Source organism: Myotis brandtii, unplaced genomic scaffold (genome assembly GCF_000412655.1).
Source record: "Myotis brandtii unplaced genomic scaffold, ASM41265v1 scaffold441, whole genome shotgun sequence".
NCBI lineage: Eukaryota > Metazoa > Chordata > Mammalia > Chiroptera > Vespertilionidae > Myotis > Myotis brandtii.
Window position 1 is genome coordinate 3165356 of NW_005366873.1, and position 12488 is coordinate 3177843.

The following is a 12488-nucleotide window of genomic DNA, read 5'->3' on the forward strand; positions in this document are numbered from 1 at the left end:
AAATATATTTTATTGATTTCAGAGAGGAAGGGAGAGAGATGCAAACATCAATGATGAGAGAGAATCCCCAGTGTGGGGATTGAGCCTGCAATCCGGGCATGTGCCCTGACCGGGAATTGAACCGTGACCTTCTGGTTCATAGGTCGATGCTCAACCATTGAGCCACGCCGGCTGGGCTAGGTTGAAATTTTACTTCAGTCTTCAAATGTAAACTGAGAGGTCGATATCATTTTTTTTTTCATGTGCAAGAAAGTAAGTATGGAAGTCCATGGTTATTAGTGGAGATCAGGAATTTCAAATGTTCAACAGTGTGGGGTCATCTGAGAAGCTGTCGCTAAAACAGGTGTGGTCATGTGAGAGATTCACTGGGGGAAATGCTTTTGAAAGATAAAGCCAGAGGGAGCAGAAGAAGGCAGGCCTTGGGCTATGATGCAGGTCTGAGACCTGTGAAAGGGGAGAGGGGAGGAAGGGTTGGGTAGGAAAAGCCTAGGACCACAGTGCAGCTCATGGTTGAGCTGGGAAAACAAAACATGCACACCTGAACAAGCAAACATGTATTGAATAATGGCAAGGGCAATAATCCATGGAGAGTGACGGAGCAGTCTGAGATTGTCAGGAACAATGTGTGCTGGAGGTTCTTGGACTGTTCCCATTAGGCATTATGATGGGCAGATGTGCAGGGTGTTCTGCTTCATTTCAGCCTTCCCCACTCCCACACTGCTCCACTCATTCCGCATTCACTGCATTCCTACTAAGTACTAGGTTCTTTGTGGGTCCCTGGCTTATGATATTGAGGGGTCTTATAGACTAATGAGTCATTTAAAAAAACAAATCTATAGAAGTATGTGTGCGTTTGTGTGGGACTCCTAATGACTGGAATCCTGCTAGTATTCATGGTGAGGCACAAACAATGGGCAAAGCCACTCATTTAGCTCCATATATGTGATAAGCTCTGAAATTCATAATGCAGCAGTAGAAGGAAGTCTTTTTATTCCATTCATTATGAGGCTAGAAAAGTGAGGCACTCCTTGTGGCCAACCTCCCTTCCAGCCATGGGAGGTCATGTCATTGAGTTCTGGCCGGTGAGATGTAAGTGAAAATCTGATGGGGGGTGGCGTGGTGGTGGGGGGGGGGGGGTCTTTAGGAATGCTTTTGCTGATAAGAGGGACAGAAGCCTGGCACTGTCCCTATTTACTCCTTCTCCTCTGTTCTTGTTTTTGAATGTGGATGTGTTGTATGAAATGGTGGAAGCCATGTTGCAAGCATGAAGCCAGGTGGTAGTCATTAGTGCTATTTGCCAAAAATTTTCAATGGTCCTTCTTGAGGGCATTTAATAGAATTGTCTTTTCCAACCCCCTTTGAAAATAGGTTTGGTCATGTGACCTACATTGGCCAATGAACTCTGTGTATCTGTTCTGGGCAAAATTCACATCCTTTTTTTGTGCATCTTTCACAAACATTTTTTTCTCCAGCCTCAGCAACTGTGGAAGCATTTAACAAGCTGGGTCATGTATCACCCTAGGTCTCTGAGTAACTATTAATGAGCAGAGGTCTTCCACAAATATGTGATGGACCTGTGGCATGTATGGGAAAATTTTAAACCTCTGAGATTTGAGGGTTGTTACTGCTTGCCCTGACTATAAAGGCAACACGTAAGGTCAGAAGAGTGGAAAGGTATTGGGTAACTAATTCAGTGCCAGTAATTGCCTATCTCAAGATTCCTTGTTATATGAGAAAAAAGTAACTCCATAATTATTTAAGCCAGTCATAGAAAGTACTTGCAAGTAAAAATATCCTATATAATAAAAGCCTAATAAGCTTAGTGTCCGAGGGTTCGGTTGACCGTCTGACCAGTTGCTATGATGCACACTGACCACCAGGGGCAGACATCCTGACCAGTAGTTAGCTTGCTGCTGGGGTCTGGCCCATCGGGACTAGGCGAGATGGGCCGGACATGCCCTGGATGAATCCATGTACTGGACCGGTTTTGGCCTGATCCCCACAGGCCAGGCCGAGGTGTCCTACAGTTCAATTCAATTCTGATGCTGGAGTTAGCATCTGATCTACGGGTTAAAGGCTCAGTCCCACAAGACTGCCCCTTGATTCAGATGCCAATGGCAAGTCCAGGCCTCAGGTACTTCTGACTGACCAGCTATAAGTTGGGGGTTCCCATAACCCTTCCTGGAGTTTAATAATTTGCTAGAGAGTCTCACAGAACTGAGAAAAGAACATTTGCTCACTAGATTACCAGTTTATTATAAAGGACACAACTCAGGAACAGCCAGATGGAAGAGATGCATGGGTGTGCAAGGTGTGAGGAATGGGCTGGGAGCTTCCATGCCTTCTCTGGGAGCATCACCCTCCCAGCACCTTCATGTGTTCAGCAACCAGGAAGCTCTCCAAATCCTGTTGGTTAGTTTTCTTTTTTAATGGAAGCTTCATTACTTAGGCATGATTGATGAAATCATTGGCCATTAGTGATCAAGTCAACCTCTGGGGTAAGGCGTTGTGCAGCTAAAAGTTCCAGCCCTCTAATCCCCTGGTTAGTTCCAGTGGCAACCAGACCCATCCGAGCACTAGTCATCTCATTAGCATACAAAGAGACAATTGTCACTTAGGTGATTCAAGGGTTTAGGAGCTGTGTGCCAGGAAAGGGGGCCAAAGACCAAGTACATGTTTCTTATTATGTCACAGCCCCCAGTACTGTGAGTTTTCCGATTGCCCTTTTTCAAATTTCAGTTTTTATTATAGTCACCATTTGTGACAGGAAGATCCATCTGATTCTGAATTTGCATAGATACTTCCCACTTTGTTTTGATTTGCAGGAAGTCAATGGGCACAAAAAGGAACTTTTTACCCACTTTATTCGAGCTCACTTGTCCCAACCAGAAAAGCATCTTTCGAATGGAAGGCAAGAGAGGAGCTCTTCCTAAGAAGAAAGCAGTGAGGAGCTATATGGTCTTACCTCGCATCTCAGAATTACGCGAGGACCTTGTTAACATGCAGATTCCTGGGTTCTGTCCCCAGGGCTTCTGGGGTATTGCCTAGAAGTCTGTGTATTTAGTGAGTACCTGGAGATTTCTAATGCAGGGGTCCTCTGACCACACTTCAATGTCTCCAAACTTGGGGAACAAGAGAGAGAAACCCACAAGCCACTTGGGAGACTGGCCTTACAGACAATTTAGAATCTTTGATCACTGAGCACAAGTTAGTAAGTGAATGCATGTAAATGCATATTTTGCCTACTTTAGGGGACAAAAATTGGATTCCTACGGGCTGAGTTTTTTCTTGCAAATTTGTGTGGATGTTTTTGCATTGAACAGTATTTAATTTATTTGAACAGTTGCCAATTTTTTAAAATTTTTGAGATTTTACATTAAAATCCATATTTGCAGTCTCTCTTGAAGATAACAAGATCTGACAACCCTGAGCCTACATTTGGCTGGAGTGGTAGATGTCCTTAGATGGACTATGTACCCTGTATTTTACCTCAGCTGCCAGTATTCCCTATTAATTACACCCAATCCATTTTTGTCATTTTTATCATTTACAGTAACTGCTGGTACTAAGATGCTTTGGAATTTGTGATATATTTGACAGTCTTCCCACTCAATTGACAAGTGTGTGTGTGTGTGTGTGTGTGTGTGTGTTTTCTGTCCTTGGGCAGTGCAGATCAAGCCCAAATCCATGACAGTTTTGGTTTGATTATGACATGGACATCCATGGTCCCCGTCAATGGGTCTCCATTAATGGAAGGTTGTACAGCTCTTTTGTGGGATGAAGGACCCATCCTGGGACCAGGTACTCAGAAGATGACTGCAGTAGGGAGATTGTCTGGTCACAGGAGCTGATGTATAATAGGAAAACTGCCCTCAGTCAAATATCTCAGGAAAATCTTTCATACAGCCCCGAGGAAATGAAAACTAAAGCCACTTGCACACTTCTCTAAAGGCAACAGGACACAAGCAGCTAAAACCAAGGAGACACACATATACATGTATACAGATATGTATTTTCACAGATATATATGAGTATAGATCTCAATACATATGCGCTACGTATTAACACACACAACATAAAAAAAGAAAATAACTGAAGGGATAATGGGACTAAGTGGCAGCTTGTGAGAGACAGAAAGACAGAAAAAAAATGAATCTAGTGTCAACCTATGAACCAGGAGGTCCCAGTTCGATTCCCTGGTCAGGGCACATACCTGTGTTGTAGGCTTGATCCCCAGTGGCAGGGGTGGGGGTGGGGGGCATGCAGGAGGCAGCCGATCAATGATTCTCTCTCATCATTGATGTTTCTATCTCTCTCTCTCTCTCTCCCTCTCTAAAATCAATAAAAAATATTTAAAAAAAAAGAATCTAAGACTCTCTTATGAGTAGTAGCATGAAATAATAGAAAGATCATGGGTTTTGGAGCCAGGTGGCCTTAAGCTGAAGTCCCTAATACATATTAACAGTGTGAGCTCAAACAAGTTAATTAACCTCTCTCAGCTCTACTCTTTCATTCTCTGAAATGGGTATAAATATCCCCACCCTGTTGAGTTTTTGTGAGAAAATGTGACAGGGACAGCATCTACCCAGGACTTGGCCCAGGGCAAGTGCCACTAGATAGTTTTTCTTTGCACCCTGTTGAACCTACTGACAGGTGCTTGTCTTGCTTTGCACCACCCTGGTGCCCAATACTCTGGGTGCTCTGAAGCGAGAGCAGACCTAAAGGCACCTTTTCATTTTCCAGAGGTGGACCTTGTAGACACCTCAGAGACCCGAGGGGCCTGGAACTAGCCTGGGACTGCTTCCTACTCTTAGAGAGCTTTTCTAACTGACTTTTTCTGGCAGTGCTGTGGACTGAATTCTGTAACAGGCCCAAGGAAACCATGAGTCAAGATCCAGGAGCCATGAAATGCCTGGCTGGTTCCCATGTCCCTGCTGTCTAGTCTGTGATACCTACTCTCAGGTGAGGAACACTTTATACCGGAATCTCCACCTCAGAGGTGAGCTGTGGCCATGCCCATCACCTGTGCTCACCTGGCCAGCTTGGCCTCATCTCTCCCCATGGAGAGCTTTGCCCCCTCCTGCTTCTGGAGATCCCTCTCAGGTGCTACTCCACCAGGGCTGAGCTCTTTGGTTGGTGGATGGGTGATGAGAAGCTAAGGCAGGTCACCACATTCACTCCCCTGGCCGATGTTTTCCCCATCATTCCATCCAGAACATCTGTTTCTATCGTTTATCAAACGACTGTTCATATTGTTGATCAAAGGACCTCAAGGATTTGGATGAAACATTCCTGGCCATGGGACAATCTGGGAAGCTGGCCAGCCTTTCAACAGAACTCTCCCCATCTTCTGTTTTCTTTCCTGCTCTTCTCTTTGTAGCCTTCCTTTCTCTGCATCTGCAGTCTCTTATGTTCCCTGTTCCCCTCCACACCCCCTGCTGTGTATGGGGTCTTCTTCATCCAGACCTACTCTGACCTGCAGTGCCCCCTGCAGAGTTACCCTTCCTCCCGGCTGAGCAGCCAAGACCTCTACTGCTCTCAGTTAGATGCTAGGAAGAAAGCACGCCGATCTAGCCAGCATTTGGGAATCATGTATCTGTCTTTGAATCATCAATGGCTGCTTTACTAGCTCTGTGCCTTTCTCTTTTTTAAAAAACTTATTTTTCAGTTACAGTTTACATTCAATATTATTTTGTATTTGTTTCAGGTGTGCAGCATAGTGGTTAGACAATCATATACTTTTCAAAGCATTTTCCCTGATATTTCTGGTACCTACCTAGCACCATGCATAGTTTTTACAATATTATTGACTATATTCTCCAGGCTATACATTACATCTCCAATAAATTCTATGCCTTTAGATGAGATATTTAATCCTTCTGAGCCTTACATACAATTTTTAAAAATACAGACAATAACAACTACTTGTTGCCCTCATTGCCATTTTCTCCATAAATTATAATAAGCTCTTTTTTTTTTTTTACTTCTTTCTTCTTTTCTCTCCTTGAACTATGGGTCTTAGAAACTAAGGCTGAGTATGTAAGATAAGAATAAAAACCCTTTTTTTGAATTGAAGAGCTGCAGTGGTAAGAACATAGGACTTAATTCTGGCTTATATTCTTGGCTGAGTGACGTTTGTCAAGTTATTCAAACTTTCTTATTCCTTATGATCTCATCTTTAAAATGGCCATAGGGTGGTGAGAGGATTACATGAGAGGGAATTTGCAACAGGGCTTCATGCACCGTGAAAACCTGCAAACCCCATACTCGCTAACTGCTGTGATATTCTAACTCCTGGCTGGAGGGGAGCCCTTCAAAGGCTAATTCTCTCACCTGCTTTGTTTCCTTCTTGTTTTCCTGTGCTGGGGTCATGAATTTGCATATAAAAGGGAGTGGACATTTGTACACAGTTGGTCATAGTAGCATTCTTTATAACAAAAATAAAAATGGAAATGAACCAAAATTCCATCAATGGATGGATGGATGGATAAACGAATTGTGGTATATTCATACAATGGAAGATTATTCAGCAATAAAAAGGAATAAAGTGAACCTTGAAGACAGTGTGCTAAGTGAAAGAAGCAAGTCACAAAGGCCACATAGGACATGATTCCATTTGCATGACCTGTCCAGAACGAGCAAATCCACAGGAGACACAAAGCAGATTGGTGGTTGCCTCGAGTTGGCAGAGGTGGGGGATGGCGGGGAATGGGGAATGACTGCTAATGAGAACGGTTTTCTTTTGGGGGGTGATGAAATGTCCTAAAATTGATTCTGTTGATGGCTCTTATTTACATAATGAAAAGGTTCTCCATTAAGTCCTTTAAATCTTGACCTCTAACACATCCAGGCCATGCAAGCATTTGTTTACATCTCCTCGGGGCCTGTAAGAACCTCACAGGGACCTGCCAGAGTTCTTCTTTTTAATCCTTGTAGCAACTTTAGGAGGAAGGAGCTAAGTGGCATGTTCTAAGTCACAGGACTAGAAACATAGGGCCATTATTATTGACTTGTATAGCCCCCCAAACCCACCCTTTTTGTGATTCTTCTGACAGCATTAGAAGGCGAGGGCGGCTGGACAGGATGAAGAATGCAGAGAAGTTCAAAGTCACTGCCAATTAAGGACCCATAGGAAATGTGTGTTAAGCATCTCCAACATGTGAGAGCAAGTCACTACAGCCTCCACAACCTCTTCAGGGTTATAGTCAATGAGCTGCACCTCAGGTGTCAAATGTGCCCACCCCCCGGTGACCCAGCTCTGCTCAGCCCCACTCAGGCCTGGCTTCCAGGCAGCAGCCAGAACTCTGGGCAATGCAGAAGCCTCCAGGCTAGGAGCTGGGTGCCCCTGGGCCAGGCACCTCCACTGAGAATGAGATTCTTGAGCTCAGAGCTTCTCTCTTTTGATAGACAATCCCCACCAGGCACAGCCAAGAAGACAGCACCCGTAGCATCATTAAATCGTAACAAGCCCTGAAACTCACTCCAGAAGCCCGGGTCTGTTTGTCCTAGCAGTCGGAAGGAAGCAAGTGATTGGCTGGCAGAGCTCGGCCTTGGAGGCCTTATCTCTGGCTGGTTATTATTTGATTAAAGAGGCTTCCTCTTGCTGGGGTGTTTCAAAACTCTGCTGGGAGAGTTTGCTGCTGCCTAGGGAATTTTTCTGAGGTTACTGCCGAGCACCCAAAGTCCTTCAGCCTCTGGCCATACAAACAGGCACCCGGCGGAGCCTTTGATTCACTCCTACGCAGGCTGGGGCTGTCTTCTCCAGAGTTTCCATCAGCTCTGCTAAGCAACTGGTTGGAAATAATTCCTCAGACACCACAGAGTCAAGGATACAGGTACTAAAATTTGTGTGTGGGGTGGGGTGGGGGGGACAGTTTCTTAGGATGTCATGACATTAGAAATGGAGGTAGCGTGGTGGGGGAAGCTGGGGCAGCAAAGTGAAAAGCAGGAGAGGCAGAGAATGTGGAGGAAGGAAATGGAAGGAAAGAGAACTCAAAATCTTGGAATTCTTTGGAAAGACTAAGCCAAGACATGAGTTATTTGCAGCTGGAAAGAGGCATGAGCTTGGATCATGGAGCAACGTTCACATCTGCGTGCTTTTGCTCCCTGATGGCTGGTCTCTTGGCCTCCTTGTCATCCTTCTCTCGGGCTCAGAACCCCAAAGTCTTCAGAGGGCTTTGGAGTCTTTATGAGAAATCCAATTGCTTTAGCTTGAAACATCACCGAGCCTGATTTGCAAACGGGACATGGCTTTCAAAGGCTCTGCTTGGTGGCACCAAGCCTTGTGATGCTGGCTGCAGAGAAGAAAAGAGTGGGGCTGGGCACCATTGGTGAGGCTTTGTTTCCCACTTTGGGATCTGTGTTTGGTGTGCATTGTCTGTTCTCAACCCCATCATACTCCCAACTCAGTGGTGTTGTCCGAGTTTGGGTTGGGATGCTCTATGTCAAAGGACTTCCTTACCACAGATGAAAGCTGGGGCCCTGTAGGGCCAGCAGGAATCTGACCACCCGGAATGAAGGTAAAAGATGAAAGGATGACATATTTGTCTTCTTTGGTTGTTAGGTTTGGCTGGAGGTGGCTGAGGAAGGAAGGGTATGATATAAAAACAAGGAAAATAGTTTTGTTTCGACATTAAATGGAAAAGGATACTTTTATAGTAAACTAGAGGCCTGGTGCACCCGTGGGGATTCGTGCACCGGTGGGGTCCCTCAGCCTGGCCTGTGGGGATCAGGCCGAAACCAGCATTCCGACATCCCCCTAGGGGTCCTGGAGTGCTAGAGTGCACTCTGCAAAGTTGCTGTCGCTCAGCAGCTCCTGTGTTGAGTGTCTGCACCCTGGTGGTCAGTGCGCATCATAGCTACTGGCCGGCTGGTCGCTTAGGCATATATATATATATATTCCTAAAATGGATTTCTCCTTATGCATTTTAGGTGAAGAAATAACCATGCCAACTGTATTTCCTTTCTCTAGTCTTGGTGGTTGTCTTAATTCCCTGTGTTTATATCCATAATGTCTTAATTCTCCAGTATTTGTGTCCAATGGTACCTGCTTCACTAGCTGGGTGGGATGCTACCGAGGCCTTGTCCCACACAGCTTCCTCATGGGATGGAGGATCTTCTTCCTGCTGACTATGTTGTGGTTCCCTAGGGAGTTTTCTCTGCTGAGGCCCCATTGGATTTCCTGAGTAATTAGTCTGAGCTCATTAAAGTGAATCCTGCTTCCCCCTCATAATTTTAAGGGACATGTCCAGAGGTGGAAGACAAGCTCCGTGCATGGAATTATACCTCTTGGACCTGATGCTTCTTTTGGGAGTACTTCCTTCCTTTTCCGTTGACTGAATGGATGGTCTGGGTCCTGCTTGTCTCTCTGGTCTGCTTTCTCATCATTCTCCATCTCGGTCCTGCCCTGTGGACACTCTTTCTTCCACCCACCGTGGTCGACCTTGTTTCACGTTAACCTTTTTGCTTGGAGCACTCTCTACCCTGCTCTGGCCCCTGGTCTGGCCAAGTCAACAGATTAGTCAGGTCTCTGAGTAAAGTTACTTTGTCTGGTACTAGGTTAAAGTCCTCTGGAATTCACCTTAATGGGCCATTAATAATATTGTCTTAAGATGGCTTGTTTCTTGATCCATCACCCCCCATGAGACTGGCAGGTCTGTGAAGGCAGGGACCTGCTCCCAGCCAGGCCCCCTAAGAACCCAGCAGTGTCTGACTCCCAGCAGACCTACTGGGAATAATAGCTAATTCTGGTAGAGCATCTTCTACCTGCCTGGCATGGTCTGAGTGCTTTACACTTATTCTTTCAACCCTCATACAAAGCCTGTGAGGTGAGTATCAACCCACTTAACAGCTAAGGAAACTAAGTTAAGAGGCAACAGTAGATGGTGGACTTCAGAGCCCAAGCTTTCAGTACTATGTGGGGCCTCTCTGGTGCTGAAGGAGTCCATGGTAAACAAATGAGTGATATCAGGCTCTTGGGGAGACCATGGCGGCTCTCCCACCTGTTCTGTTGGACCCATTCACTCAGCTGAGCCTACTGCTCAGGAACCATGGGACAGGTTGTGAGCAAGATTTTTGGGATATGGTAGTAAGTGGGCACAGATGGCCTGGGAGGTTTACAGTTCTGTTCTCTCCATCAGGATCTGCTTTCCCTGTTGTCCTCTCACCTACCTTTGTAGCTGCTTAACCACACCTGGGCTCCCACTTATAGTCGGAAAGGGGCTCCAAGTCAGGAATTCGGTTCAACCTTGAAGGAAGTACTTGAGGAGACCACATTGGCTGGAGGCTCACAGTGGATCAGGCCCTATGCTGAGGGCTTTCCCTGGTGTATCTCATTTATCCTCCTTGTGAGGTAGTGATGTTAGCATCATCCTATGTTTTAGAAGAACTAAAGCTAAGAGAATGTAACTAATGTGCCCAAGATTTTAAGTGCTTGAGCTGAAATTCAATTTCCAACGTGTCTGGGCTCAGAGCCTGCGCTTCCCAAATACTAGACCCTTAGCTTTCGACTCACCTGGTGATTGGTCCCCTCTACTATTCCCACCAGGCAGATATTTCTGTTTCTCTGTTTGCTTCCCCAGTTGCCAAATGGGGAACCCCTCACTGCTGTGTGGCCCTCAGCTTCTCATCTTCCCTGCCTGGATCCCAACTAGCACCTGGCTTGGCAAGACCAGGCACCTGCCTGGGGACCCAGGTCTGAGCTGCTCTCAGTCCTAGAGTGACACTCCCCCTCTCTTCCTCTCTCGGGGAGTGATCTTAGGGCATCTGATGCTACAGCACCACAGCTGAAAAAGCCTAATCCAAGACGCCCAGTTTAAGGGAATCTCCCAAGTCTGATTGTCTTTGTTTGAAGTACAGCATGAGGGAAAGGGCATTTAGATCCACTGCTGAACTTTGCTTTCTCCACTTGTTATTTAAATTGTCTAAGCCCCACTTTTCTCATCTGTAAAATGGGCATGATACTTCTCTCATGGGGCTACTTTGAAATTAGAGATTCTGAGTTTAAGAGATTGTGTGCCTAATGTGTGTGAAGCACTGGGGAATGAGAGAAAGCTCCTTGCCCTTGTAGAATAGGGGTGTGGGATGACAGGCATTAAAAAAATCATAAGAATTAATAGGTCATTCCCATCTGTGACGTGAAAAAGAACAAAGGACCTAATTGGGACAGGGTGGGGAGCTAGTGAAGAAAAACCTCTTTAGTGAACCAACAGCTTGTAAGCATCTAATATGCCACCGGGACCAGAACACAGTAGGGGCTCAGTACCTGCAACTCTGGCAAAGCACCTGCAGCTCCCTGCGACTCAGAGTCAGTAGGCATAAAGCCAGGCGGGTGGACTGAATGATTCCCAGAACTGAGTTGCTCATCTCTGGTGCGTATGATTCTCTCGACTCACACCACGACAGAGCCAGATTGAACAAGGCCTCCTGGCTCCCTGTCCAGTGCTCTCCCCCAGTTGTCTCCACGGATGGAAAGAAGCTGGGTCCAAACTCAAAGAGGGCAAAAGGAAGAACTGGCCAATTCTGTCTCCCAGAATCCCTTTCTCCCAGCACCTCCCTCCTGCTCTTCAGCTGGAGCCCAGCATCCTCATACCCCTGGGATCACCTCTAACATGAAAATCCCTAAGCCAGGGACTGGGGACAGCAAACAAGTTCACCGTGTCCTTCTCTCCCAAGTTCATCCATGTCTAGGATGATTAAACCTCTTGGGGAAGTATTCTCTGGTAATGAAATTCAAGAATAGGCAGGCTGCCCTAACCGGTTTGGCTCAGTGCATAGAGCGTTGGCCTGCAGATGCAAGGGTCCCAGGTTCGATTCTGGTCAAGGGCATGTACCTTGGTTGCAGGCACATACCCAGTGGGGCGTGTGCAGGAGGCAGCTGATCGATGTTTCTCTCTCATCAATGTTTCTAACTCTCTATCCCTCTCCCTTCCTCTCTGTAAAAAATCAATAAAATATATTTTTTAAAAAAAGAATAGGCAGGCTGTGAGGGAACAGGAAGCTGAGGATTTGGGGATGAGCCCATTGTCTTCCTTGGCTGCCCAAGGCTGCCCCCTCCTCCACCCACTGGCCTCTCACCAGGAGCACCATGTTCTTTTTACATTACACACAGTGTCTTTGTGAGCTCGCTGGCCAGGGCTTTGGTGACAGCCCTTGTGAAGAGCTGGTTAGCATTTTTCCCAGACAAAGCCAGAAGCCCTGGGAGGTGATGAGAAGGCTAAGCATGAAGAGAATGAGGAGGCAATGGTCAGCCTCAGGCTCCTGAAAGAATAGTGATATTAGCATCTTCAATTCTCTCCCACCTTCCCCAGGGAGACCCTGTCCCCTTGACCTATGTCTTCAACTCTCCATCTTCTCTTCCCTACCTGGGGCTCCCTCTGGCCTTAGATGTCTTTTAGCCAATCCCCACCTATGGCTTGTTGGCCAGAGTGCTCAGTAGACCCTCTCAGGGGCGTCAGTATTTTAGCCAGTGATTTTTGAAGGGAGCAATC

General features: G+C 46.2%; 1 protein-coding gene across 1 annotated transcript in view; it reads left to right on the top strand.

Annotated features, from left to right (window-relative positions):
• Positions 1-7611: 7611 nt before the first annotated feature.
• Positions 7612-12488, top strand: part of GPAM (glycerol-3-phosphate acyltransferase, mitochondrial) — a 61073-nt gene continuing 56196 nt past the window's right edge. Inside the window, exon 1 of the mRNA XM_005874535.2 lies at positions 7612-7835. The gene's annotated coding sequence lies outside the window, so the exon portion shown is untranslated. The remainder of the gene's footprint in view (positions 7836-12488) is intronic.